Genomic DNA, 27,156 nt, shown 5'->3' with positions numbered 1-27,156 from the left:
CCAGCCTCTCTCCGCGCCCCTCAGGCTCCCTGTGTGGCTCCTCAGTCCGCCGTCTAAGGAGGCCGCCCCAGCTGGGCAGGCACACACCAGCTCAGCCCTCACCCTCTGAAGTCCACCTGCCCCTCGGCCAGCCACTCCTCACCCGTCACACCCAGCACCAGCACCCACGTCCCTGCTGCCCTTTCCTGCTTTATCACAAAGCCCTTATATCTAACCTACGACACAGGCTAAACACCCATCTTGTTTAGCATCTGTCTCCCCTGCTGGAAGACGAGCTCCACTGGGCCGGAACTCTCACCATCTTGCTCGCTGCCCGGCTTGGGGCCTGGCACACCATGCACGTCCATGCCGTGGGTCTAGTGGGAGAGCCCAAGGGAGAGTCACCCCCCAGGGCAGAACTATGAAGGGCCGCACATCTGCTGACAAAGCGTGCAGGAAGGGCGGCAGAGTTCTCTACATCTGTGTTTTGATTTCAGTAAGGACTGTACCACAATTAAGTCACAGATCTGTTTAGCTTACAACTGTGAACTTCATGCAAATGACATGTTAGGTTTAACAGTGAAAATACAAGCTGCTCAGGGGTTGTCAGCAACAGACACGAGCAGCTGTTCATCAGCAGAAACACAGAACGATGTAAATATGTTATTTTTCTCTATTAAAAAGAAGCATTGAGATAAAAAACACAGAACTGCACAGTTAGTTTTAATTTTGCTCATTTTTAAATATTTCGGACACCTGTAAAATAAAACCACAAGGCCACTGAAACAGGAAAAAAAGAAAAGCCACTGTAATCGAGCACACGACTGAACTTCAGCAGACGCAACCAGGCAAAGCCCCGTGTGCCCACCCTGGGATTTTCTCAGTCACCACCGAACGACATCACACGGGTCATCTCATTAGGGATGTCACAACATATGGGGCTTTTAGGGCAGACACTCTGCACAGAGCTCTTTCTCCCATCAGCCCTTGAACAAGCGCCCCACTGAGCCTGTCTGCAGGAGGCTGTCCCTGGGAGGCGCACACTACAGCCACTGTGTGACCTCCGACTCTGCTCTACCAGAACTACTTCTCAGCCGTCAGATCCCTGCAGGCGAGCCGTGTGAAGAGACGCGGCCCAGGTGCCGTGACATCATGGGTGGAAGCGGGGGCACGCCTAGCTCACCGTGGAGGGGCCTCGGGAGTAGGCCATGCCAGGCTGACCTCCCTTTACAGATGCCAAATACACGGACTAAGACAGTCCTCGGAGGCGCAGGAGCGGCCCCGATGAGTACAAGGGACAGAAGACCCTGAAGACAAGTCTCGGAGAGCAATCGCACACGAGACAGTGGGAACCGCCAGCACCCAGGCCCAACAGCATCCCCGTCCCACCAGATGGGGATGGGACGGGGCCCCAGCCACCGCCCCGCCTCTGGCACCAGCTTCACGTCCACCTGAGCAGCAAGGCCGAGTCCACACACCATAAAGACCAGAGTAGTAACCTCCACCCCCAGCAGGAAGTGGCCCAGTGGTGCCCAGTTAAAAAGCTCAACTTCCAGAAACAGGGCACCTCCAAGAAAATAAAGATCATTCCATTCAATCAGATCCATCTGGATATAGATGGAGCAATAAAATTAATTAAAAGCCAGTAGGAAGTAAGCAAAGAAATCAACTTTTATTAAACTGAGACATGTGAACAAGACTCAGCTTACTGATTTTCCCCAAGTCAGTGTGGCGTGGCAGGGGGATACTCAAAGGACAAATAGGGAAGAAAGAGAAAACATGACTATAAATGACCAGCCAGGTACTAGATCATCGGAAAGCACTGATTCTTAAGAAAATCCAGGCCACACTGTTTCTTCTTCAAAACAGCCCCCCTAAAAATGTTTAAGTTTGAAATTAGGAGAAGAAGGTCAAACTACCCTCAGATGGCAGGTCCTTCCCCTCTAAAGTTAACATGTTTGATTAAACTGGCCACTTCTATTCACCTTTTCCAAAATATATAAACCTCCTCAAATACAAACCACCAACGCAGGAAACGGAACTGGCCGGATTTAAATTGATCCCACAGCACCACTGTCCTACTTCAAGACACACTGGTCTCAGGACCCCCTTCCCCATCTGAAAGTTAGTGAGCTTGTACTCGTGGACGTGTATCTATCAATATCACCATCTCTGATATTAGAACAGAAAATGTGTGAATACTTTATTCATTTAAAAATTACAAAAATCCATACATTACATATTAACATACAAAACTTTTTTTTACCAAAAATAACTACTAGAGGGGCTTCCCTGGTGGCACAGTGGTTAAGAATCTGCCTGCCAGTGGAGGGGACACAGGTTCGATCCCTGGCCCGGGAAGATCCCACGTGCCGTGGAGTAACTAAGCCCATGCACCACAACTACTGAACCTGAGCTCTAGAGCCCGTGAGCCACAACTACTGAAGCCCGCGCACCTATAGCCCACAAGCGACAACTATGGAGCCTCTGCTCTACAGCCCGCTAGCCACAGCTACTGAGCCCGCGTGCCGCAACTACTAAAGCCAGTGCCACGTGCTCCACAACAAGAGAAGCCACGACAATGAGAAGTCCGCACACTGCAAGGAAGAGTAGCCCCAGCTCGCCACAACTAGAGAAAGCCCGCCTGCAGCAACAAAGACCCAACACAGCCAAAAATAAAAACAAATTAGTTAATTAATTTTTTAAAAATAACTACTAGAGTTTCCAAAACAACAGCAGTAAAATCTTAGCAAGAAGAGACACAGTTTTGCATTTTGACAAGTCTCTTTAATGTCAGACTTACTGGAAAACAACTGGGTTCTCATATCTATTACTGCATGAAAAAGAGGGCAGTGCGTCTGAACAGCCCGTTCAAGATAACTGCGGATATTCCTCTGTAATACAACACCAAACCTCAACAAGGCTTCATTTCTCCCCAAACGTGAGCTGCAATGTGGAATCTAAAACTGTACTGCTGAACTTTTTGTTACTTTATCACTTTAAAATCTGTCTTTAAATGGACATTTACCTGGGTCTGATTTGGTCATTTGGAAAAATACTGGTTCAGTGAGTTATGCAGACCTTCCGAATGTTGTTAATTACAGATTATCTAAAGCAACACATTCCTTAACATCAGCACTGATCTCATCAGAAAAGTCCTGGGGACTTCCCTGGCAGTACAGTAGTTAAGACTCAGCACTTCCACTGCGGGGGCACGAGTTCGACCCGCGCTCAGGGAACTAGGATCCCGCATGCCGTGCGGCGCAGCCAAAAAAGTAAATTAATTAATTAATTTTTAAAAAGAAAAAGAGGGGCTTCCCTGGTGGCGCAGTGGTCGGGGGTCTGCCTGCCGATGCGGGGGACACGGGTTCGTGCCCCGGAGTGGCTGGGCCCGTGGTCCGGAGCCTGCGCTCCGCAACGGAAGAGGCCACAACAGTGAGAGGCCTGCGTACCGCAAAAAAAAAAAAAAAAAAAAAAAAAGAAAGAAAAAGAAAAGTCTTGAAGTCTTAGGAAGCTGCCAGGTTCACAGTGGCAGATACAAGCTTTCTGAAATTCCAATTCTACTTGGAAGTACAAATTTTACCACTGGCAATAGTGTTAGCTGCTTTCCTTGCAGTGACAGGCTAACTCTGTCCGTTTAGTAAGAAATACTGGTAATGTGTCAATTCTTCTGTTATGGTGGTCCATGAAAAAAAGCGGCCAGTTCAGCTAGCAACCCAAGTAACTGCAGAAAGGCCCATCTTCCAGGCAACCTCCCAACTCCAAAACGCAGAAGTGCTTTCCACACACTTCCTGTTTTGTTACAGAGTGTTAAAAAGGGGTGCACTCAGGGCTGAGATTTAACAAAATGAATGATTTCTACTGCCGCCCCAAGGACATTCTTAGAGGAGAATGGCTTTTCTGAACTGCACGGCAGTAAGGAATCCAGCAACAATGGTAGCTCGGGGACTCGGTCCAAATGTTAACAGGCAAAAAGAGGCAAATGACCTCTTGACAGTCACGAAAACTATTTTGACCTCAAATACCCACTGGGAATGTCTCAAGGACATCCCTGGGGTCTGTGGACCACAATGACAACCACTGCCTTCAGGAATTATATCTCTAGAAAGAAAGCATAAGAACCACATACACATTAAAATGAATTTCAGATCATGTCTGCTATAAAATGGAAACCATAAAAGCAATTAAAAGCGACTTTTACTTGATTTACCAACTGCCAATGATAAATGTAAATACAGTGCAGAGGCCTGCATAGATCTCGCAATAAAAGTTTCAGTTTCTACGTAGATAATGCCCGTATTTTAATTCTTCTCTGGTAGCTCCTAAATGGCTTACACTGTGAAGTATTATTCTGATAACATAAAGTACTAAATCTGCCAAAGATGCAGGACTGTAATAATGTACGGGGACTGTAGGCTTAAACACCTTAACCTTACTTCTTAGTTCTGTGACAAGCCTTACTGAGTGTCTATGGACTACGTATACAATTAATATCAACGACCTTACTGCATTTATTCATACATTCTTCAAAAAACAACCCCCGGGCTCTGTGCTAGACACACGCCGAAGGGAGCAGAGCTAGCCCTGCCCACAAGACACTTACTAAGGCAGTAAGTCGGAGCAGTGACACTGGGGGTATCCTGGGGATCGACTGCCCGCCAGGGCTGAGGGCAGACACGGGTGGGGGGCTGCAGCAGCTGCCTGGCTGGGAGGATCAGGGCACGCTGCCCAGAACCGGCGGAGAGCTGAGCAATCGGAGGACGAACGAAGGGGTCAGAGATGCCGGTCTACTGGCCAGACTCTTGAAAAGTCCACGGCATGAAACAAACTGGCAGAGGCTGCGGAGACCTGCCAGTGTAGGGAGGTCCAGGGGCGGGACAGGGAGAGGCAGCCACAAAGAATCTCAGGGGAAACTTGAGTATGGACCGTATCTTCAGTGACTCGGAATCACTGCTCCTGTTTGTAGGTGCAGTTATGTAAAACAATGTCCTTGCTCCCAGGACACGAGTGCTCAAGCACTGAGGGGTGAAATGAGGTGACCTCTGCAACTTACTATCAAACGCAGGAAAAAACAGAAACAACGCAACGTGCCAAAACATCGCCCCGTCGTGCACCTAGATGCAGGGTGTATACCTGCGTGTCCACCAGGCCCCTCTAGGAAGTGCCCCCTAGATTCCAGCGAGGAGGCAGCCAGGATCACAGCTTCAGTCAACAAGCTCAGGTGAGCTCGGGGAACCAGCGCCCTGGAGGCGGACACCGTCCCGGCCACGGCCATGCACGACGTAATGGTGGAAAAACAGCCTGTACCACCTCTGCTACGTACCTGCAAATCTCAGGCGACTGCAAAATAACTGTTTTAGAAAAAACAAAAATAATAAAACCCTCCAATCCACTCTGCCGCCCGCCAGCTGCCATCACGTCCCTCCAGAGCCAAACTCCTATAGCACATTCTGGAACTCTCGCCCACGCCCGTCCGCAAACACGATCCCTCCCCACACCCTTCAGGCCCCCAAACAAAACACTGGTTTCCAAACTCACCGTCGGACTGGACAAGAGCCCTGTGAACAATTCCCACCGGCCTCCCCGCTCAGCACTTCTCCTCGCTCAGAGCACCCTGGGGTCCTCCTCCTCCCCGGGGTTCACCCCTGGCCCCACCTACGCTGGGCCCTCCAGCGGCACTAGGTCTGAGCCTCACGCCGCGGCCCCCGGAGCCCCTTCTGGGAACCAGAGCCCAGAAGCACGTGTCCTGGGGGCACACGGCAGGCCCTTACAGGGAGTGGCACCCATGCGCCCAAATCTCCACTGCCGCCCGGATCCCTCACCAGTGATTTCCCTGGTCCAGTACGTCAAACCACACTATGGCCATTTGACAATAAAATCCGCTCCCGCACTTCCAAAGCTGAACTCTGCCCCCATCCCTACTCTTTCCCGAGAGCACCGCCCAAGGAGATCCCACCAACCCCCCCAGAAAGAACCCTGCAACTCCTCTTTTAACTCTCTCTGCTGTCACCCCCAGCATCTGACCATCACCAGGCCCGGGGGCCCTGCCCACCTGCTCCTTCCCACCCAACTCCTCTCCCACTACACCTGCGCCGCTGGGCTCCGCTTCCTTGAACCCGTGAACCGGCTTCCCTGTCCCTGCCTCTGGTCCCTGGCGATTAGGTGTCATCTCTCTGTAACCCACCCTAAGGTGGAATCCACGGATCTGTCCCTTGGTCCCTCCCAAAGCCACACACGGTGAGGCGGGAAGCCAATCCCCTCCCAGCCATCCTGCAGATGAGTTCCAGGCTCATCCCTCCCAAAGGGCTGTCGTCACAGCGCCCGGCTTGGCATCACATCTAAACTCTACCCGCATTTCAGGCCTCTCCCAATCCGGCTCCTGCCTACCTAGATATGACCTCATTTTATTCACTCACTCACTAGACCAAGGGTTGGCCCCGTGGACCAATTCCAACCCTCCACCTGTACAGCCCATGAACCAAATCAAAAGAAGAACAGTATGTCCTGACATGAAATTACATTAAACTCAAACATCAGTGTTCACAAATAAAGTTTTATTGGAACACAGCCGCAACCAGCTGTCTGCACACTGGCTGGGGCTGCTCGGGGGCTGTCACAGCTTGTCCAGTGACTGACAGCCTCACTCTAATGTAAAAACCTCTGCTCTGTGCGCTGGATCATCACGTCACAAACACCCTGCTGGGCACATGGGAGCGACCCGTAAATCCTGGGCAAGTGAATAAAGAAACGACCTTGAGGTTCACGTGCTCCGTAAGCACAGATTCTCCTGAACTAGTCACTGGCCTGGCAGCTCCTTCAGTCCTTCAGCTACAGGGACAGAAGAGATCTTGGTTGTAATCATCTTCCCGTTATAAAAATAAAAAGGTAAAACATGAACCATTTGGAGACTACAGGCGATGCTCTCTCCTACACTTCACTTCACTTGTTGCTGTGTTCTTTACAGTTAACGTGGAAAACATTCAGAGATGTGAGGACAAATTAGATGACAGGTCAATTTTTTTTACCTCTACAGAAGAAAGTTACGTCGCAAAGAGCCACAACACATCACGCTGAATTCAGGGTGAAATTTAAAATTTTTAGTCATTTTCCCACTTACATGTGCCCATATAAGAAATATTGGCCCTAAAATTATAAGAATTCAAACTCAACATTGCAAACTGTCTAAAACCATCTGATAGAATTTAAAATTGTCAATAAAATATCACTGAATAACAAATAATCTGCCAAACTTACAACACTATATAGCAACAGAATCTACCACAATTTACTTTCTGAGAAGTGCAGGAGAAAAGTCACCTCCCTGGAGAGAACAAGAGGCTATCTTAAGCCTGATGACTGTCAAGGGCGGCTGCTGGGCCAGCTGTGTGGAGTTCACACTGGAGGATTCCTCACAGTAGAAACACACATTAATCAAGGGTCCTTGCGTTTCTAACAAGTGTATACTTTACAACCATGCCCAAGCTTTTAACTAGCAAGTTGTACTATTTAAATCACCTCTAAGCTCCTGTCCAGTTCTCAAATTCTAAGATTCTGTGATGTAAGTTTATCACAGACAAAACTCTGACTACATGCAAATGTCTATCAATTAAATCTGCCCCATATAAACTGGTAAGCATAAAAAGATACAGGGCCTGGTGGGTGAAGCTGATGATAATAACAGTAATTATAGGCGCTACCATTCATTGGATCCTAAACACATCTTTGCATTATTTCACTGAGTCTTCACAACCTTGGATGTAGGTGCATCCCCGTTTTACAGAGATAGGCCCATCCCCTCACCATAAATATTTATTAAGGCAACATGAGACCGGAGAGCAGGTGGGGTGGCGGTAGGGGTAGGCATGGGGGGCAGGGCCCGGTCACTCGGTAACGCACTTTGCGTTGCGTTGGACTAACTAACCCCACTGCCATCCATCACCACATGTTCCCTTTGCCTCCCCTGAGAGCAGGGCTGTGCATCCATCCATGCTTCAGCTCCCTCCAGAAACTGCAATCCGTTTAGCACTCATCTGCCCTTCCTGTTTATTCCCAGGAACTGCAAAGCTTGGAGAGGAGGGTGGTCAGCCGTCCAGGGTAAGGATGCCAGTGTCCTAATCATTTTCCACCTGGAAATTTCACAGAAACCAAATAATACTAACAACATGTGCCAAGATGTTAAGGAAAGCTGTACTCCTAGCCAGGAACATAAAAAAAGACGATGAACACCCAGCTCGAGCAGTCATTAAAACAAGTAATGAGGACAGGTGACAGATGCAGGGACCACTCCAGAGGTTTCTGACGCACAACTGACATCAGGCAAACACAGCCGCTCAGAGGCAGGGCCCATAACCAAGGAGAACAAAGTAATCTGATCTACAACAGAAAATGGACAAAAGTGTAAGGAGCCCGCCAAGGACGAGTCGCAGATGCTGGCTGACCCATGCACGGCGCTGGCATGGCTCGGTGGTGGCAGACACAGCCCACGCCACTGTCACCTCGGGGGCCGAGGAACCAAGTTCACAGTCTCCATTTTACTCAAGATCATAATTCTCAATGTGTAATTAAAACTTAGTCATGGGGACTTCCGTGTGGTGCAGTGGTTAAGAAACCGCCTGGCAATGCAGGGGACACAGGTTCAAGCCCTGGTCCGGGAAGATCCCACATGCCGCGGAGCAACTAAGCACGTGTACCACAACTACTGAGCCTGCGCTCCAGAGCCCACGAGCCACAACTACTAGCCTGCGTGCCACAACTACTGAAGCCTGCGCTCCTAGAGCCCATGCTCTGCAACAAGAGAAGCCACCGCAGTGAGAGGCCCGCGCACCACAACGAGGAGTAGCCGCCGCTTGCCACAGCTAGAGAAAGCCAGCGCGCAGCAACGAAGACCCAACACAGCCAAAAATAAAGAAATTAACTAATTTTAAAAAAACAAAAAAACTTAGTCACGAAAAACAACATCCTAAAGATTAGAAACTGCACTTAGAACCCCAAAATTACTGGGCCTGATCTAAGACTGATGAAAAGTTCATGCGATTAAAATGTCCATGTAAAGCATGTTTTTATAAAGATACTTTAATCTTTTCAAAGCCACATGCGTAGTCAAATGCCTTAATCAGACCAGAATGCCTCCCTCTTACTGCTCCAGAACCCCAGGAAGCCGGTCTGAAACGTGATGAGGACTCTGAACTTCAGGCTGCAAATGGGCGAGGAGGCCCAAGTACCACGAACGCCGTGTGCCAAGGGCCTCACACATGCTCAGATGTGCGCCCCACACCACCGCGGGAGGGACGCCGTGCGTGGCTACCCTGCACGCAGAGCAGACACTGCCAAGTCTGCCCCAAAGCCAAGCAGCCACAACACTGCTTTGAGTTGCACAGGTCCACCGATATGCAGATGTTCTTCAACAGTACACATTTCGGTACTGCACAAGCTGCAGCTGGTTGAACCGAAGATGCAGAACCATGGATACGGAGGGCTGACTACAAGTTCTATTCAGATCTGCCACTACGTGCAGGGTTGCTGCCCCTGCCCCCCACACTGTTTAAGGGTCACCTGTACTTTTGTAAATAGGTGGGTCCAGCACTGAACAGCAGAAGCCCTTAGAAAATAACCCTTCCCCAGCCCAACAGGACTATGTAGACTGGAGAGTGACCTTAAAGAACTTTTATAAACTTAGCAAATGACACCATGTAAGGTCATACTCATTTCGCATCCACAGCTAGCACATCATAAGCCCACGGCGTCCACACGTGCAACCAATGATCTGGGCAGACTTTAAACGCAGCCCAGCATTCTGCCTCTTACCTCTACTGTCGGTCTCTCCCATCCCTCTCCCAAACACAAGAGCAGAAGGAAATGATTATGCAAAGTGATTGCTGTCAACAATAAATACGCAGACTTTTGATGTCACTAAACTTGTAATTTGTAAGGAGTATGGTGCCAATTTATGATAATGTCGGTAAGGGCAAATGTTCTTAGGGAAAAATACATCCAAAGTTAATAAAGGAGTCCCTTTTTCTTTTGCTAAAAATGGACGTTATTGGGATAATTAATAAAATCTGAACTAGATCTGATGCTTAGATAACACAGCTGCATCGATGATAGATTCCTAATTTTGAAAATTGTACTGTGGTTATATAAGAGAAGGTCCTTGTTAATAGGAAACAGCCATTTAAGTGTTTAAGGTTAAAGGGACTTACTTCATAGTTTAAACTGTTCAGGAAAAACAATAGAAAAATATACACACACACAAACACAGAGAGTTGCAAAGAGAAAGGATAAAGCAAATATAAAATATTAGCATCTGAGACTCTAGGACAAGCCTACACCATAATTCTTTGTACTATTCTTGCAACTTCGAAGACTGAAAAAACCCAAATCCAATTCCTATGAAGAGATGCTGAGGCTATTCTTCCAAAGAACGGCAGTGAGGACGGACAGACGCGTTCTCATCTGAAGGTGCTTCGCTGACGCCAATTATACTTCGTGCAGATTTCCCCAAAATACACCCTGCTGACGACCCCAGGCTCCCTGAGTCAGCAGAGGAGCGCAGCCGCTGGCGGTGGAACGGCCTGCAGGAAAGGGGCCCAGCGGGGGCGCCTCACCACCGCCTCACTCTCGCCCAATTCCCCTGCTTGACTTCTTTCCCCAGCTTGCATGAGCACTTGCCCCCTCGAGTCACACACTACGGTCTGAGGGGCAGGTCCAGCCAGCGGTTAGTTTTTGTAGATAAGTTTTATTGGGAAACAGCCACGTCTATTCCGGCCTCTCCAAGGGCAGAGCTGAGTGGTTGGGACAGACCCCCAAAGCCAAAAATGTCTACTCATACAGCCCTTGACACAAAGTTTGTTCACTTCTGCCCTGCAGCCGAGCGTTTAACCACATCAGTGGCATCTCCAGACTCTAGAAACTGCCTGGAGACTAAGACGGGGAAAAAGAGACAGGAACTTTTGTTGAAGAGCAGCGATCGTGGCCTCCTGAGAGGCGCTCCAGGATGGGCTGGCTCTGCCGGCTCCACCTCCTGTTGGCCGGAAAGAGCGATTTCTGCTTCAGATTGTAGTGGATCCACAGAAATCCCAAAGAGGCAAAGCAGGCTTCCTGAGCTCTTGAATGATCCCTGGAGAACTCGGGAAGCAAGTTGAATTGAGTGTTTTTTGTTTGTTTTGGCTGTGTTGGGTCTTGTTGCTGCGCGCGGGCTTTCTCTAGTTGCGGGGAGCGGGGGCTACTCTTCGTTGCGGTGCGCGGGCTTCTCATTGCGGTGGCTTCTCTTGTCGTGGAGCACAGGCTCTAGGTGCGTGGGCTTCAATAGTTGTGGCACGCAGGCTCAGTAGTTGTGGTGCACGGGCTTAGCTGCTCCGCGGCATGTGGGATCCTCCCAGACCAGGGCTCGAACCCGTGTCCCCTGCATTGGCAGGCAGATTCTGACCAGGGAAGCCCTGAGTGTTTTATTAACAGCTACGCACAGAGGGAACCCCAGGCAGTACACGTTTGCTTTCGTCTTACTGCGCCCCTTCAGCTTTCTTTCTCCCAACACAGTAGGACTGCATTTTATACAAAGCTGAATTATGCAAATTTGTTATACAAATGTAAAATAACGTAATAAATATTAAACCATCGCTTCACAAAAAACGTGAAATTAGTTGAATCCTGCAAATCTGAAAAATCCACAAAATGTTTAATTTCAAAACTAGAAAGGCAGTTGACTGCAAACTATTGTTTGCCCACTGACAGCTGCAGCAATTCTTCACTGGTAAACAGGATGCCCAGCATTCTTTGTCAGATTCAGTCAAAATCGTGGGTGGAGTGAACGACTTGGCGTCTCCAGGGAAGCTCCCAGCATAAAAGGCAGCTTAACGCAGCACTCTGCTCCTGAGACCCACCCCTGGCTCCAGCCCACCAGTTCACAGGACAGGTCCCGTCCTGCCATCCACCTGCCAACGCAAGTGCAGGGCCACTCTTGGTGGTGACAGCTGGAACCGCAGCCTGAGTCATCCCACCCCACCCAGGAAGATCCAGGTGCCCGGGGGCTGTCACCACACTCAAGGGACACAGTTCACACCAAGAAGGAAATGCCAGCAGCACACGCACCAAGTTTTCACTGCCAGCTTTATCCAAACCCATTGCTACTTTAGAAAGGTTTAACTTTGCTTCAAGTCATTTGATGACTTTCCACCTTGAAGAAAAAGGAAAAATCACTAGAGACCAGAAGCAGCATTCTTTGCAGCACAGAACGTAAATCTTTATTACAAAAGGTTTGTCAGTACAGGGCTCTGCCCAAAGCCGCTCAGCGCAGTGCCGGCTTCCTGACACCACTCCGCCCGCCCCATCCCTACCTGGGCCCTTCCTGCCAACTCACTTTCTCCTTCAGAGCGTTACCTGCACTCATGTACTCTAAATGCTAACACAGGAGGACTTAGGGCAAGGAAAGGGTAGTCAGCTTCCACAGACCCTCCATCCCACCTATCTACCTTTTCAGTGATGTAATAAAACCTATTCTCATCTCTTCACCTTCTCTGGCCTTTTCTGGTGGATTTTATTCTTCCATCACTTATGCATTGTCAGCAATCCGACCCTATGGGTCACCAGTCATCACCACCACCATCCCCCCTCCCCAGCACGAGGGTCCTTATAAAGACAAAGCAAATCTTACTGGCCACCCCCCCACAGAGGCAGATGATCCAAAACATTTAATCAAATCAGACAGTTCTTGGCTATGGGTAGATGTGAAAGATGCAGAGAATTTAATTCAAAATAGGAATCAATTTCACGTGACTTCCACAATGCTTCGGGTGTACTCTCAGCTAGTGGCTTAGGAAGTTAAGGTTTCCATCGTGTTTTCATTCAAGAATACCCACAGGTTTCAAGCAATGGCAGGCTCTGGGTGGTCATCCCAAGCTCAGCTTCCTCTCAGACTTAGTCTGCAGCATTATAATGAGGGCGTGCACTGGGGGGGGGGGGGGGGGGGGTGACAAGGCGTCAAGAGCGATCCCCCTGCTCCCTGCCCTCTAGAACTGAAGAGGGCCCCCTCTCTTCCCAGGAGGCAGGCCGGGCACAGCCCCGGATAGTGGACAGACAGAGTCAAAGGCAAGGCAGATGGCATAAAATGAGATCATTAGCTAAAGCTCTCGCTTTTAACTGGTTTCACAACCTACACAAAAGTGAGAAACCCAAGGGTTAAGTATTTTTAAAACTACTCTGAAAGGGAGGGATGATGCTAGGATTCTACTCTTCTGTGGACTTATGAGCTCCAGGTACGATCCTGGAACAACAAAACCAGTGTAACTTTTTAAGAGCAAATTTCAACCATGTGATGCCGCCCCCCAACCCCCCCAGCGGCTCTCAAATTTGCCAAAAATAAACATTTCAGAATAGTTCAGGGCAATTCCAGTGAACAATTCATTATGCAATTGTTTTTATGACCATCATATATGTGAAGTCAGAGAACACAGTAACGACCTTTATTTCCCTCTCCTAAAGGGAGAACTTTTTACAGCTTTTTCTAAGACATTCTCGTTGAGAACTTTAATACGTATTTTCCCCCAGAAGTCTTTTCTTCAAAATGAGAAAATGCTTATTTTTTCCAGATTTAAATAGCTAAAGTGGTAAAGTTAAATGGACATTTTAAAGTCAGTCGCCATTGTCATGTAATATGTATACTTAACTGTACAGCTAAAGTTTTCAGAATTTATAGCGTAGATGAAGGTCATAAGGAAAAACTAAGGCTCGTAAGCTGTAAGTGGTGTTACCAATAAGCCATTTAGGCAAGCTCACTAGACCCTGTGCCAGGGACACCCATTTACCAATCCACCAAACAAGGCTTGTGGTTCTTTATCTTTTCTCCTTGACAACCATCTAACACAGGAAGTATTTCTTCAGCAAAGTGCATATGCTACACCTGGAAGTCCTTTAAAGTGCAAATTCTGAACCTTTCCCTATCTTTCAACGCCTGGGGTACTTCTGCGGTGCACTAGTCCAGATTCTGGCACATGTGCCTCAACTTGGGTTTCGTCATGGTTAGACTTTGGGTATGCATTTCTGTCTCAGTGCATATCAAGAAACATGATATCATTATGTCTTATTACTGGTGATGCTGAGATGCTATCTGCCAGGTTTTTCCACTGTGAAGTTACTACTTTTCGCTTGTAATTTATAAACATCTTGGGAGAGATACTTTGGGGCTGTGTAAATATCACAGATTGGAAGAGACTTTAGGAGACGTGACAACTAAATGCAGAGAGGGATCCCGGATTAGCTCCTGAAACAGAAAAAAGACATTAGTGGAAAGCTGATGAAGTTCAGCAAAGTCTGCAGTTCAATTAACAGTACTGTGACGATGTTAATTTTCTGATTTTTATAAGAATATTTGATAATCTAAGATGTCAGCATTAAAGGAAGTGGGTGACGGGCATAGGGAAGCTCTCTAAACTATTTTTGCAATTTTTTCTCTAAGTCTAAAGTTCCTTCAAAAGGAAAAGTTTACTGGGACCTCCCTGGTGGAGCAGTGGTTAAGAATCCACCTGCCAATGCAGGGGACACAGGTTCGATCCCTGGTACGGGAAAATCCCACATGCCACAGAGCAACTAAGCCCATGCGCCACAACTACTGAGCCCGCGCGCCACAACTACTGAGCCTGCACACCACAACTACTGAAGCCCGTGCGCTTAGAGCCCGTGATCTGCCACAAGAGAAGCCACCACAATAAGAAGCCCGCGCACTGCAACGAAGAGCAGCCCCCGCTAACCGCAACTAGAGAAAGCCCGCGCAGCAACGAAGACCCAACGCAGCCAAAAATAAACAAATAAAAAATAAAAAAATTTTTTTAAAAAGGAGAAGTTTACAAAGCTCCAGATTCTGATTCCGTATGTTGGACAGGGCCTGAGAGTCTGCTTTTCTCTCAAAAGCCCAGTGATGGTTATGCTGTGGTCCTTGCTGTGGAGCACTCCACTAGCAAGGCCCTGGAAAACACAACTGATGTATTTCACTACTCACAACTTTCAGAGGACAATCAAGTAAATGCATCAAGATTACACTTTGAGCACTGTAATCACTGCTTACCTAGAGGCAATCCTTAAACTTCGGCCCAGTGACACAGAGAGAAGCTCACTGCAGAGTCTAAAATCACAATCTTTGCTCTAACGCTGTCTGTGCTTGGCCTTCCCCAGGCGAGCCTGGCACCCTGCAAGGCTGCGGAGCCAGAACGGCCAGCAGGAACGCACACCACCCGCCCACAACTGCAATGCAGCGGCGGCCATGGGGACCGTGATCCGGCCATCCATCCCACTGCTGGTGGGCAACCATCACCAAGGCCACTGGGAGGCAGGAGAGCAGAGCAATGAGAACAGACCCTGGACTACCTACTCACAGAAAGCGACTGGCCCCACAGGTGAGCTCTGCTCATCCCATTAAAATGACTTTTAATATCGTATAATAAACCCACAAGAACGAATATAAGACAACAGGCAAGAGATTTGGCAAATTTCTGGCAGACCAAGAGGATTTAATGGGGGGAAAAGGAAATAGCAATCTGGAGCACACAGGAGTGGATACAACCAAAGGAGGGCTCTAAGCCTGTGGATGGCGAGGACCCCATACCCAGGATCCTCGGTCGAGGGCGAGGGCTGTGGCTGCCCACAGAAGTCAGATCCCTATACAGAAGAGCTGCACCACGGCCCTCCCTACACCACATGGAGCAGCCCCAAATCAAAGGGGTCTTCCTTACGCTGAAAGGCCCATAGAACACCTGTCTTCTGGCATTTGAGGTCCCAGCACAATAAAAAGTTCCCAAACACCTGAAGGGAAACCCGCACATTTTCAAAGTCAGCCCCACAGGGGACTTCCCTGGCGTTCCAGTGCTTAGGACCCCACGCTTTTACTACAGTGGGCCCGGGGTTCAGTCCCTGGTTGGGGAGCTAAGATCCCTCAGGCCACGCAAATGCGGCCAAAAAAAAAAGAAAAAAATTCAGCCCCACAGACTCAGATTTCTTTGCCTGCTTCCTCCTGCCTTAGACAAGAATATTACCAATACTTGAAGAGTACTTGCCAAACAAAGTAAGAAGCCAAACTTTTTAAAAAGAAGAAAACAACAAGTGACACTAGACGAAACAAGAAATCAGAGAACAAGAGAACTGAACAAATCCTTAATAGTATATCCTCAAAGCCAAGGACATAATGCATTCACCAGACAATACATTATTACGAAAAAAGAACAAGTCAGTCCTCAGAAATTAAAACTCTGTAGAAATAAAAAAATTTTAAATAGGACTGGAAGATAAATGGAAGCCCTATCCCAGAAACAAGAATAAAACGACACAGGAAGAGGATAAAGACGGGAGATTCAGAGAGTTAATCCAAGATGTCCATCATCAAACTAACAGCAGCTCCTAACACAGAAGAGTAAAAGCAGACCAGACGAAATTCTCAAATGATACAAGAGCATTTCCAATTCCAGAGCCGAAGGACACGTCCCCAAAGTCAAAGAGCACTCATGGTGGGACTCGACACTTTCGGGGCCTTCTAGAAATGGCTGAACACCAATGAGGATCCTCACGAGTTACCCAAAAGGAATAAGGCTCCTTGGCAGAAAGTTTTCATTGAAATAAAGCAAGCCAAGATTAAAACGTGAGACCTGAACAAACGCAGATGTATAGTAAAAGAAAACATCGGGATGATACCTGGGCTGGTCTAAAGAGTAATCAGTCCACACGAGAAAAAGGTTGGAGAGATCCAACACCATCCTTGAGAATTTAAAACGAGGTAAAGAATCAATGGGAACAGAAAGTGCAAAGAAAAAGAAAGGCCATCACGAACAATAGGAAAAAAAAAAGGCTGTAGAGAGGGGAAATGTATTAGCTGGCTGTGAAGCAATATCTGCTCGACAGGGATAGAAGAGGTGAGATAAGATACGAAAAGCTAACTCATCCTGTCATAACAGCAAGTCAAGAACGTATAAAACCAATACAATGCCAGCTTATTATTTAGAGCTATGGAGAACTTCAAGAAACAACAAAAAGATATCAAAGAATTTGAGGAGCGGAACTGAGAAGTGGGGCAGGGGGCTTTGCTTCTCATGTTAAGTTTTCCACGGACATTTTATTGGGTACAATGCTTTATTAAGATATCAAGTATGTGTGCAGCTCTTTAAGAACATGGACTTGAGACAGATCGCGTTCAAACCTGGCTGTGTGTCCCGGACAAGTCCCTCACCCTCCGTGAGCCTCAGTCACCTCCCTGCCCACCTGCCTGGACCGCTGTGCTGAGAAACGCTGCAAACGCTCGGCGGGCCCGGCCGCAGCACAGGACCCGCACATGACAGCCGTTTGCTACAAATTAACGCCAGTGGTGACAGAAGCCCACGTCCCAAGAACACACGCTTATTTTAACTGCCAGACAAAGGAGAACTGGAGCTGAATCCACGGAGTTAACGTTACAGGCGGTTCAGGCGTTCCGAGCACCGACTAGTGGTCCCCACGGACGTCCCCCTCACTCGGGCCCGCCCCGGGTGAACCTGCCGCCTCCCGCACTTCCGCTCCGCAGCCGCGGTCCCCGCGCCCGCAGCCTCCGGCTTCCCGGGGCCTCTCGGAGGGGCTGCACCGCAGCAGCAGCGCGACCCCGCCCCGCCCGCCCCGCGGCCGGACGCCGCTCGTGAGGGGCAGGTCCCGGACGAGAGGCCCGCGCCGGCGGGGGCGGCGGGGCGGGGGGAGGGGCGGCCGGAGCCGGGCGCTGAGGTGCGGCGGACCGGCGGCTGACAGGGCTGACGCGGGGGCGCGCAGAGCGGCGGGCCGTTGCGGCCGGTCCCCGCGTCGGGGGGGCGGGGGCGGCGGCGCGGGCGCGGCGGCCGGAGGAGGGCGCAGGGAGGAGGGAGGAGGGGAGATCTCGCTCTCGCTCTCGCTCTCGCCCCGCGGGAAGGGGGAGGCGGAGACGCGACCGGCTGCGGGAGCTGCAATTACCGTGTGGGCTGCGGAATTCTCGTGGTGTTTGTCGAGGAGATGCGATAATGGCGCCCGTCCTCGCGAGAGAAGCCGCCGCTCTGCGCAGGCGCTGCGAGTCCCTCCCTGCGGCCCTCTGCTTTGCACCGTCTGCGCAGGCTCCCTGGGCGGGCGCGCCGGCCGGGGGGCGGGGCGTAGGGGAGGGGCCTGCCGCTCGGGGCCTGTCGCGCGCCCTTCGCTGGCGCTGGTGGCCGCCGGGCATGCGCACGCGTCGTGCTCCCGCGCCACAGTTTAGGCCCTTAGGCTTCTTTCTTCCCCGTCGCGCGCTCGGGCTCCTCGCTAGCCCCTGAGAAGTCGCATCGCTGGACCGTTGGAGGAATTTGCATTTTCTTTGAGGCCTAATGAATAGGAATTAGCTCCCCGACGACTACATATCCCGGAGGGCCCTGCGCGAGCTTCGAGCAATGCATTCTGGGACTCGTGGTTCCTGCGTCTGCGCCAAGCCTGCCGGTACTTGTGGTCCCTCCGCCCTCCGGTCGCCCGACTGCGCCCGCGCATGGAATGGTGGGACTTGTAGTTCAGATGCCGCGGTCGGCTGCTCCCGGCGAGGCTCTAGCTACTGCTCTGGCCGTGTTCCCCCGAGTAACAGCGGGTGTTCAGGGGACCCTAGGGCCGTCACAGGCTCGAGGGCACACTCCTGGAAAAATATATATTAATTACATGTGATGTATATTTTATATGTAATTGATGTTAGTTATGTATCGTGTATAATATAGGGACTGTTACATATGAAAAACGTAGTATGAATTTGGCTGTATTTATAGAGCATAAAAGTGCGTTTGTGGGTACTCGTAGGAAAAAAATTCCCAAACTATAGGCAGTTCCCAGAAATGTTATTCCTGCTTACTGGTATTGCTGGGATTACCACTGCTTTTTCATTTTTCTTCTCGCCTCTGTTTTCTGAGTTGTTTACAACGAGCTAAAATTCCTTTGATCCTCCAAACACGAAACGGTGGAGCTATTTTCATTCGGAAAGGAAAACGCTGTACCGTTAGTTTCCTGCCCACTTCTCTTTCGCCAATAATAAAACCGTACTCAGGGCAGTAACCAGCTGTGCGGCCTTGGGCAACCTTGTTGCGTTAGGGGCTCTTCAAGAAATAGCCCTCGGGGGTCTCCTGAGACTGGTCACTGGATTCCTCTGCAGGAAAAGTGCCCTAAAGAAATTCCAAAGAACCACAGAAGCTCAGCGCTTGGAAGATCCTGATAATGAAATGAGATCTGTCCTGTTCAGAGGTGAGGAACAGTCCAGAGAGATTGGAAACATTGCTCAGCAAGGTTACATAGCTGGAAAGAGATGAAAGCGGGGTCTAGAAGCCAAAGCACCTGGGTCTGGAGTCCAGAGTCCGTTTGCAGTGGGAAGAGGGTTTCTGAAGCCAACCGCAAAAGTCCCGGGAGAGCCGTGCTTTCTGTCCCCACTTCTGTTTCAATTACAACCAGTCTGAACACATAACTCTAAAATTCTTGACAAGGATTCATGAATATCTGACGAGAAAGCAGATGAACGTAGGGTGATGGTTTTCATACTATTTCAGAACATCACCAAGTCCTCATCTGCAGCTCCCTTCCAGGCATGGCTTTGCCTGCTCCTTCCTTTCCAGGCCACTGCTAAGTCATCGGACGTCATTTTTAAGCTGATCAAAATGACAATTGTGCTTAGGCTGGAGTGCTTGACTTTTCTTTTCTGTTTCTGATGTTTCACGTTTATTTACTTTTCACTTTGCGGCCCAGGAAGCTCGAATAGACGAAGGTGTGCAGTATTGACAGCTGATTAACCATGGTTTAAAAGAAATTAAATAGCTAGAAATCAGCGAAGACAACTGCCTACCAATGAAAGTTGACTTCCCTACCACAGGGGACTCTTCTCCTTGCCATCAATCCTTACAAGAATCCAATCCAGGGAATTCCCCGGTGGTCCAGTGGTTAGGACTCCACACTTTCACTGCTGAGGGCCAGGGTTCAATCCCTGGTTGGGGAGCTAAGATCCCACGAGCCACACAGCGCAGCCAAAAATATATATATATATAAAGAATCCAATCCAAGTTCCTGGAGTTAACTAGGCTGAAGCCTCATCACTGGGGGCTTTATGGAAAGACAGGGAGGTGCACCCTGGCCTGGATGACACCAGACATGGGGGACCACGTGGATGTGCGTGCAGCAGGCGTTTGCAAAGATCTCAAAGGCCGCTTCTTCAAAACCGCGCAGGGCCCACTTCAGGCACACCCCGGAATCCTTAGAGGGTCCTGTTCCTGAAGATGCACCCAGCATGGAGAAGAGTGAGTTATTTGTGAAGCCCTCAGTTGCCCAGGAAAAGCCTAGAAAACAGTATAACTCCATAGAGCAGGGCTGTGAGAGCAGGCCTGACGTGGGCTTGGAGTCCAAGCTCCCTGTGGCAAGTTGGCCGTCTCCTCTGGGAACTGGCGTTTCAGACTCAGAGCTCGTGAGGGTATTGGGAGGATTTGATGAAGCAGAGTTTGTAAAGGATTTAGCGGAGGGTCTAACTCAGGAAATGATCATATTACCGTGTGTTGAATTACCTTGCCTTGGCCAGGCACATCTTATAATCCCTTCTCATTGTGAAGAACATGAATTTCAGAGAGGTTAGGCGACGCGCCCAGGGTCACACAGCCATGCAGTGCTGGAGCTTTGAGGAGGAGGGCCGTGAGCTACGGCGGGAAAGGTACTTAGCATGTGGGATATGCGGGTCCTTTTTGGCCAGGGGACAAGTTTTGTTTCCATCCTAAAATAACAGGAAGCCTTTACAAGGTGTGGGGCAAGGGTGGATATGATGAGATTTGCATTTTCAAAATTCACTCTGGCGGGAGTGTTGGAAAATGAGTTGGGGTGGGGAGGAGGGGTCCTGAGTGGACTTGGGGAGAGCAGTTGAGGCTGTGGTAGGGGTTCAGGCAAGAGACGGCGGAGGCCTGAACCAGGGTGGTCACAGTGGAGACGGAGAGGCAGGGGAACCGAATCAGGAGATTCCGAGGGGTGACGTCAACGGGACAGGAGCACGAATCCGACCCTGGGGCAGGGGTGAGGGAGGGGGGCCTCTGGATGCCTCCTGGGCCTGCAGATGTGCGACTGGGTGGACGGATATGCTATTCCCTGAGCCTGCACTGAACAGTGTCTCTTTGTGCCCCGTCCACCCAGGGGACCTCCCGTGTAGTTCCTCCCCCATCCCAGACACCTGGAAGAGACCTGGTTTGGGGGTGAACCGGAGTCCTGGGGACAGAGCTCAGAGGATGATTCAGGGGGAGTGGGAGAGAGCAGCAGCCTGCAGCCCCACCGCTGCTGGCGGGGATTCCACCCAGGCCAGGACAGACCACTGCCACACGTTCCGGGCCGCCGAGAAATGTAAGGAAGTACCATCAGTAGAGGTTCCCTTAATGTAGAATTAACCATTAACCATTGTGAGGTGTGCAATTTAGTGGCACCAGGTGCATTCACGACGTTGTGCAACCGACACTACCTTGCTCCCGAACCTTTCCATCACCCTTTACCCGTCGTTCCCCTTCCTTCCTCCCCCCTCCCCCCAGCTCCTGGCAACCGTCCGTCTGCATATGTGCCTGTTCCGGACATTTCGTATCAATGGCATCACACGATATGTGGCCTTTTGTGACTGGCTTCCTCCCTGTAGCGTGATGTTTTCAAGGTTTATCCATGTCGTAGTGTGTGTCAGCATTTTGCTCCTTTTTTTTTTTTTTAGTAAACTTTATTTTTTAGAGAAGTTTTCAGTTCACAGCAAAATTGAGCAAAATGTAGAGATTTCCCACATACCCTGTGGCACCTCTCCAACTGACCCCGCATCAGCATCACCTCTCGACCCAGAGTGGCACATGTGTCACAGTCGATGACCCTGCACGGACACGCCACCATCACCCCGGTCCAAAGTCTACATTAGGACTCGCTCTTGGTATTGAACGTTCTATGGGTTTGGACACATGATGTGTATCCACCTTTATAGTCTCCTGCAGAGTAGTTTCACTGCCCTGTAAATCCTGCGCTCCACCTGTCCACCCCTCCCTCCCCCCAACCCCTGGCCACCCCTGATCTTTTCACTGTCTCCACAGTTTACCTTTCCTAGAATGTCACAGACTTGGAATCATGCAGTGTGTAGCCTTTTCAGATTGGCTTCTGTCACTTAGTCACATGCATTTACGATTCCTCCGTGTCTTCTCATGGCTCAACGGATCATTTCTTTTAAACACTGAATAATATTCCACTGCCTGGATGTCTCACAGTTTATTCATCCCTTCACCTACTGAAGGACATCTTGGTTGCTTCCGAGTTCCCGCAGTTACGAATAAAGCTGCTATAAACATCCATGTGCGGGTTTGTATGTGGACATAAGTTTTCAGCCCCTTTGAGTAAACACCAAGGGGCCCAGTTGCTAGCTCACATGATAAGAGGATGGTTAGTTTTGTGAGAAACTGCCCAACCGTCTTCCAAAGTGGCTGCTCCACTGCATTCTGACCGGCAATGAATGAGAGTTCCTGCGTCCTCACGCCCTCGCCAGCGTTTGGTGTTGTCAGTTTCTGGATTTGCGCCATTTCTAGTAGGTGTATAGTGGTATCTCATTGTTGTCTCATTGTTCCCTGATGACATAGGACGTGGGGCATCTCTGCAGATGCTTGTTTGCCATCTGTCTATCTTCTTTGGTGAGGGGTCTGTTCAGGTCTTTGGCCCACTTTTTAATCATGTTGTTTGCTTCCTTAGTGTTGAGTTTAAGGGTTCTTTGTATATTTTGGATAACAGTTCTTTATCCGGTGCATCTTTTGCAAATAGTTTCTCCTTCTGTGACTTGTCTTCTCCTTTTCTCGACAGTGTATTTCACAGAGTAAAAGTTTTAAATTTTATTGAAGTCTAGTTTATCGTTATTTCTTTCACGGATCATGTCTTTGATGTTGTGTCTAGAAAGTCATTGGCAAGCCAGAGGTCATGTAGGTTTTCTCCTGTGTTGTCTTCTAGGAATTTTACAGTTTTGAATTTGCGTTTAGGTCTGTGGTCCATTTTGAGTTAATTTTTATGACAGGTATAAGGTCTGTGTCTAGACTGACTTTTTTGCATGTAGACCTCCAGTTGCTCCATGACCATTTGAGCACTGCCTCTGCCACTTCCTAGCAAGGGGACTTAGTCATGTCACTGCTCTCAGCTTTGGTTACGTCGTCTGTAAGATGGAAACTAAGGTAGGACCCTTTGGAATACAGAAAAAAAAAAATTCAATGAACTTAATAAAAGGAACTTACTGATTCACGTAAGTGAAAAGTTTGGAAGTGGACTTCAGGGTATAGGAACAGGAATTGCTTGGCTGAAACAATGTCATTTTCTCTGCATGTGTCTGTCTCTGTCTCTTTCTGTCTCTGTCTCTCCCTCCCCACCCTTCCCATCTCTGGGCTCAATTTTCTCTCCATTCTTGGGCAGGATCTCAAAAAGTGTTCCCAGCAACTGCAAACAGTGCATATGTGAGCAGTTTCATAATCCCCAGGGAGAGTCAGTGCTTCTCTCCCCATAATCGCAGCAGTTCCCAGGACTAACACTGACTGGCCAGTTCAGGTTCCCTGTGAACCACTTTCCCTCCAATTGGCCAAACCTCAGGTACATGGCGGGGTGGGGTGGGGGCTGCTGGCTGGTTGGGGAGAGGGAGTGTCCCAGGGAAAACCCAGGTGCTGTTACCAAAGGAGAGGGACCAGGAGTGGGGCAGACATCACAGCATTTGCCCCAACACAGGTCTCCCTGGGCTCTTGTGACCCGGAGGAGTAGCCGAGCGTGAGCTGTGACGTTGACATCAGCATCCGTCCAGCGGAGTGGAAGCTCTTTTCTCCCAGCAGCTGTTGAGCACATTTTCCGGAAGAAGAGGCTGAGTGCGTCTCAAGGGAGGAGGAACCGATTCCCTTGGGCTCCCAGGCAGCCCTGATTCATTGCTTTTCATTTGTCCCAGGCCGCAGTGCAGTGAAGCCAGGCAGGTGATGACCGGGGCAGCACTGCTAGTTTAACATCCATGTAAAGACAAAATTTCGGCTACAAAGCATCCCCTCAGGCTCTTCAAATCGGGAATCAGCAGATCTATAAAATCAATAAAAGTGTCTGCCGAAAATCATGGTATAAAAAATCCAGTGGAGAAGCCGAAGAAATTACTGTGAATAACACATGCAGAAACTTCCGTGAGTTTTCAAGATTTTTGCCCAATGTGAGTTTTTCTTTCTTTCTTTCTTTCCTTCTTTCTTTCTTTCCTTCTTTCTTTCTTTCCTTCTTTCTTTCTTTTTTTTAACTAGAATATAATTTTTTATGAATAGCGCATGTATCTTTTGGGATCTTAAAGTACTTTGGAGAGCATTTGGTTGCATTTAAGAGTGAATCTGAATTTCTATCATATAAGAATAAAGCACTGAGAGTTCCCTGGTGGTCCAGTTAAGACTCCGCACTCCCACTATAGGGGGCGCGGGTTCCATCGATCCCTGGTCGGGGGGCTAAGATCCCACATGCTGTGTGGCACAGCCAAAAAGAAAATAGAAAGCAAAAAAAGAAGAAGAAAGCGTTATTTGAAAAGAGTAATGCCAAGAAATGTGAAGGGTCTTATAGAAAGGGGGGCTCCCAACTTTTTGGTCACACACTCATTTCAGCAAAAAGATTTTGAGTCTGCCCCTCCAATGCATGTGTATTTATGTATGAATTAGATCCGTGTATCAGATAGTAATGTACTGTGTACTCTATGAAACATATGAAAAATAGGAATTATAAAAGGTGAGAGAGGAAATAAAAATAGAAATTCCAGTCTTTTCCTCCTGCCCTTTCACGACGTGATTGGGGAGGTCTAGCAAGTCCAAAATCTGATGGGGTGGGTCAGCGAGCTGGACACCCAGGAGAGTGGTTTGGGGCCCAAAGGCAGAATGCCTGCTTTTCCAGCGGGAATCAGTCTTTGTTCTGTTAAAGCTTTCAACTGATTGGCCGAGGACCACCCATTACGGCAGGTAATCTACTTTACTCCAAGTCCACTGATTTCCGTGTTAATCACACCCAAAATAACCCACCTATCCTGGAACATCCAGAAAAACATTCAACCCAGTATCTGGGCACCACGGCTTGGCCAAATTGACACAAAATTCACCATCACAAATCCACACGAGGAGCTTGCAATCCCCGAAGAGAATTGCAGGTCACGGGAAGCTCACTAATTACTGCATGTTTTATGGGCAAAAGGAGATAGTCGAAAATTAGAAGATGTTGAGCTGAATAAAATGAGGCTCTGCGGCTCACAACGTAAGGTGGGCGGGTGAGCAGGACTCAGCACAGTCTCTTGGGCGGGCAGCATCGCGTGGATCGGCAGTGTCCGTGCATTTCTCCTCTGACCCACAGACATCAGACCTAGGAATTCCATTCAGAGATGTTCAGTGCAGTGTTATTTATAAGACAAAAAAAAGTCCATCTGTAGGGAGAGTGATTTGATAAATTATGGTATATCTTGTTGCGGCCTCTCCCGTTGCGGAGCACAGGCTCCGGACGCACAGGCTCAGCGGCCATGGCTCACGGGCCCAGCCGCTCCGCGGCATGTGGGATCCTCCCGGACCGGGGCACGAACCCGCGTCCCCTGCATCGGCAGGCGGACTCTCAACCACTGTGCCACCACGGAAGCCCTTATGTTTTTTTAATGGCAGAGAGTTCAGCTCCTACTGTAACAGCAATTGAATTGATGTCTGAGCCAGCCTTGAGGATGTCTGGGACAAGCTGGGTTGGTGGTACTTTGTAAGTGAAGCAGGGCCCTGCCATGTGGCTGCAGGGAGCAGGGAGACCCCAGACCCACAGAGACAGCCAGTGAGGTGGTCTCCCTAAAGTAGGGAAGCTGAAGGCAGCAGGGCAGCCCGCCCACAGTGCTGAGGACACGCCCCTAAGAGCCAAGGGGGTCCTCGGGGTGTCAGCTGATAGACTTGTGATGCCAGGACCTGCTCCTTCAGGGCTCAGCCAGCGCCTGCAACTTGGCGCTCGGCAGCGGGTAATGGAAGTGGTACCATCTAAGCGCTTTCTTTGCATCAGTTCATTACAACTGATAATGAACACGACAACATAACAGAGTACGTGCTAGTATTTCCCCACTTTACAGATGAGGAAACCGAGGCAAAAGTCAATGAATGAAAGAAAGAAAGAATGAATGAAGCTACCCAAGGGCTGGTACATTTCTAAAATGACTCCATGGGAAGAAAAGCGTATATATTCCAGAGTTGGTTTTTTTTTTTTTTTTTTGCGGTGCGCGGGTCTCTCATTGTCGTGGCCTCTCCCGTTGCGGAGCACAGGCTCCGGACGTGCAGGCTCACGGCCATGGCTCACGGGCCCAGCCGCTCCACGGCATGTAGGATCTTCCCGGACCGGGGCACGAACCTGTGTCCCCTGCATCGGCAGGCGGACTCTCAACCACTGCGCCACCAGGGAAGCCCCACAGTTGGTTTTTGTGGCTTGCAACCCAGGCAATCAAACTCACAGGCCCGTCAGAGAATTGGATGGAAGCTGCAGACCAAACTGTGCATCCCATCAGCGGGATTCTCGGGCCCTCGCGAGCCCACAAGTAGACTCAGTGTTCAGGGCCCCTGTCCTGTGGGGTTTCCAGATCTAAGAATCCAGGATTCCAGGATCAATGATGCTATCCCGACTCCCTTGATGCTTATACTTTCAACCTCCCCGCCCCCAAATGTACACACCTTTCCATCCGAACACTGATGTCTCCATTTCCCAGGTAGGAAGTCTCTGGGGGAATAAACTGCTGTAGAGTCCAGAGCAGGTGTTTTGTTTTCTGGCGTCTGCAGTACAAGCTGTGTAGCTGAGGTGACCATCTAATTGATTGTCCAGATGTGGCTAGTTTGCGCACGAAAGGGGCACATTCATATTTATGCTGAGGCAGGAGGCAAAGCCTAGGAGTATCCCGGGCCAACCAGGACACGCTGCTTTGGGCAGAACGAATTCCTATCAGATGGTGTCTGTTTTGTGGAGAGGTGACGGGCTGCTTCCCAGGAGCCCTGGGCAGAAGGGCCACTTGCTCCCCTGTAGGTACACGCAGTGTGGCTCCGTGCCTGGCCTTGAGTGCCCCAAGGCTGGAGGGCTGCGCAGCCCTGAGCCAGGGTCACGCCCAAGATCAAGGACTTCGCTCTGGTCTCTTTGTTCCTGTCTGCTCCCTGGCCTGGCGGCAAGCTCTCTGCAAGTTCCCCTCAC

General features: G+C 49.5%; 1 protein-coding gene across 3 annotated transcripts in view; it reads right to left on the bottom strand.

The window, feature by feature from the left end:
• The window catches only part of BANP (BTG3 associated nuclear protein), a 119,971-nt gene extending 101,970 nt beyond the window's left edge, over nt 1–18,001 (bottom strand). For all 3 annotated transcript variants that reach the window (XM_060000863.1, XM_060000864.1, XM_060000866.1), the window contains exon 1: nt 17,926–18,001. The gene's annotated coding sequence lies outside the window, so the exon portion shown is untranslated. The remainder of the gene's footprint in view (nt 1–17,925) is intronic.
• Between the last annotated feature and the right edge of the window lie 9,155 nt (nt 18,002–27,156).

Source organism: Delphinus delphis, chromosome 20, assembly GCF_949987515.2.
Source record: "Delphinus delphis chromosome 20, mDelDel1.2, whole genome shotgun sequence".
Lineage (NCBI taxonomy): Eukaryota > Metazoa > Chordata > Mammalia > Artiodactyla > Delphinidae > Delphinus > Delphinus delphis.
This window is presented reverse-complemented; position numbering and strand designations above follow the sequence as displayed.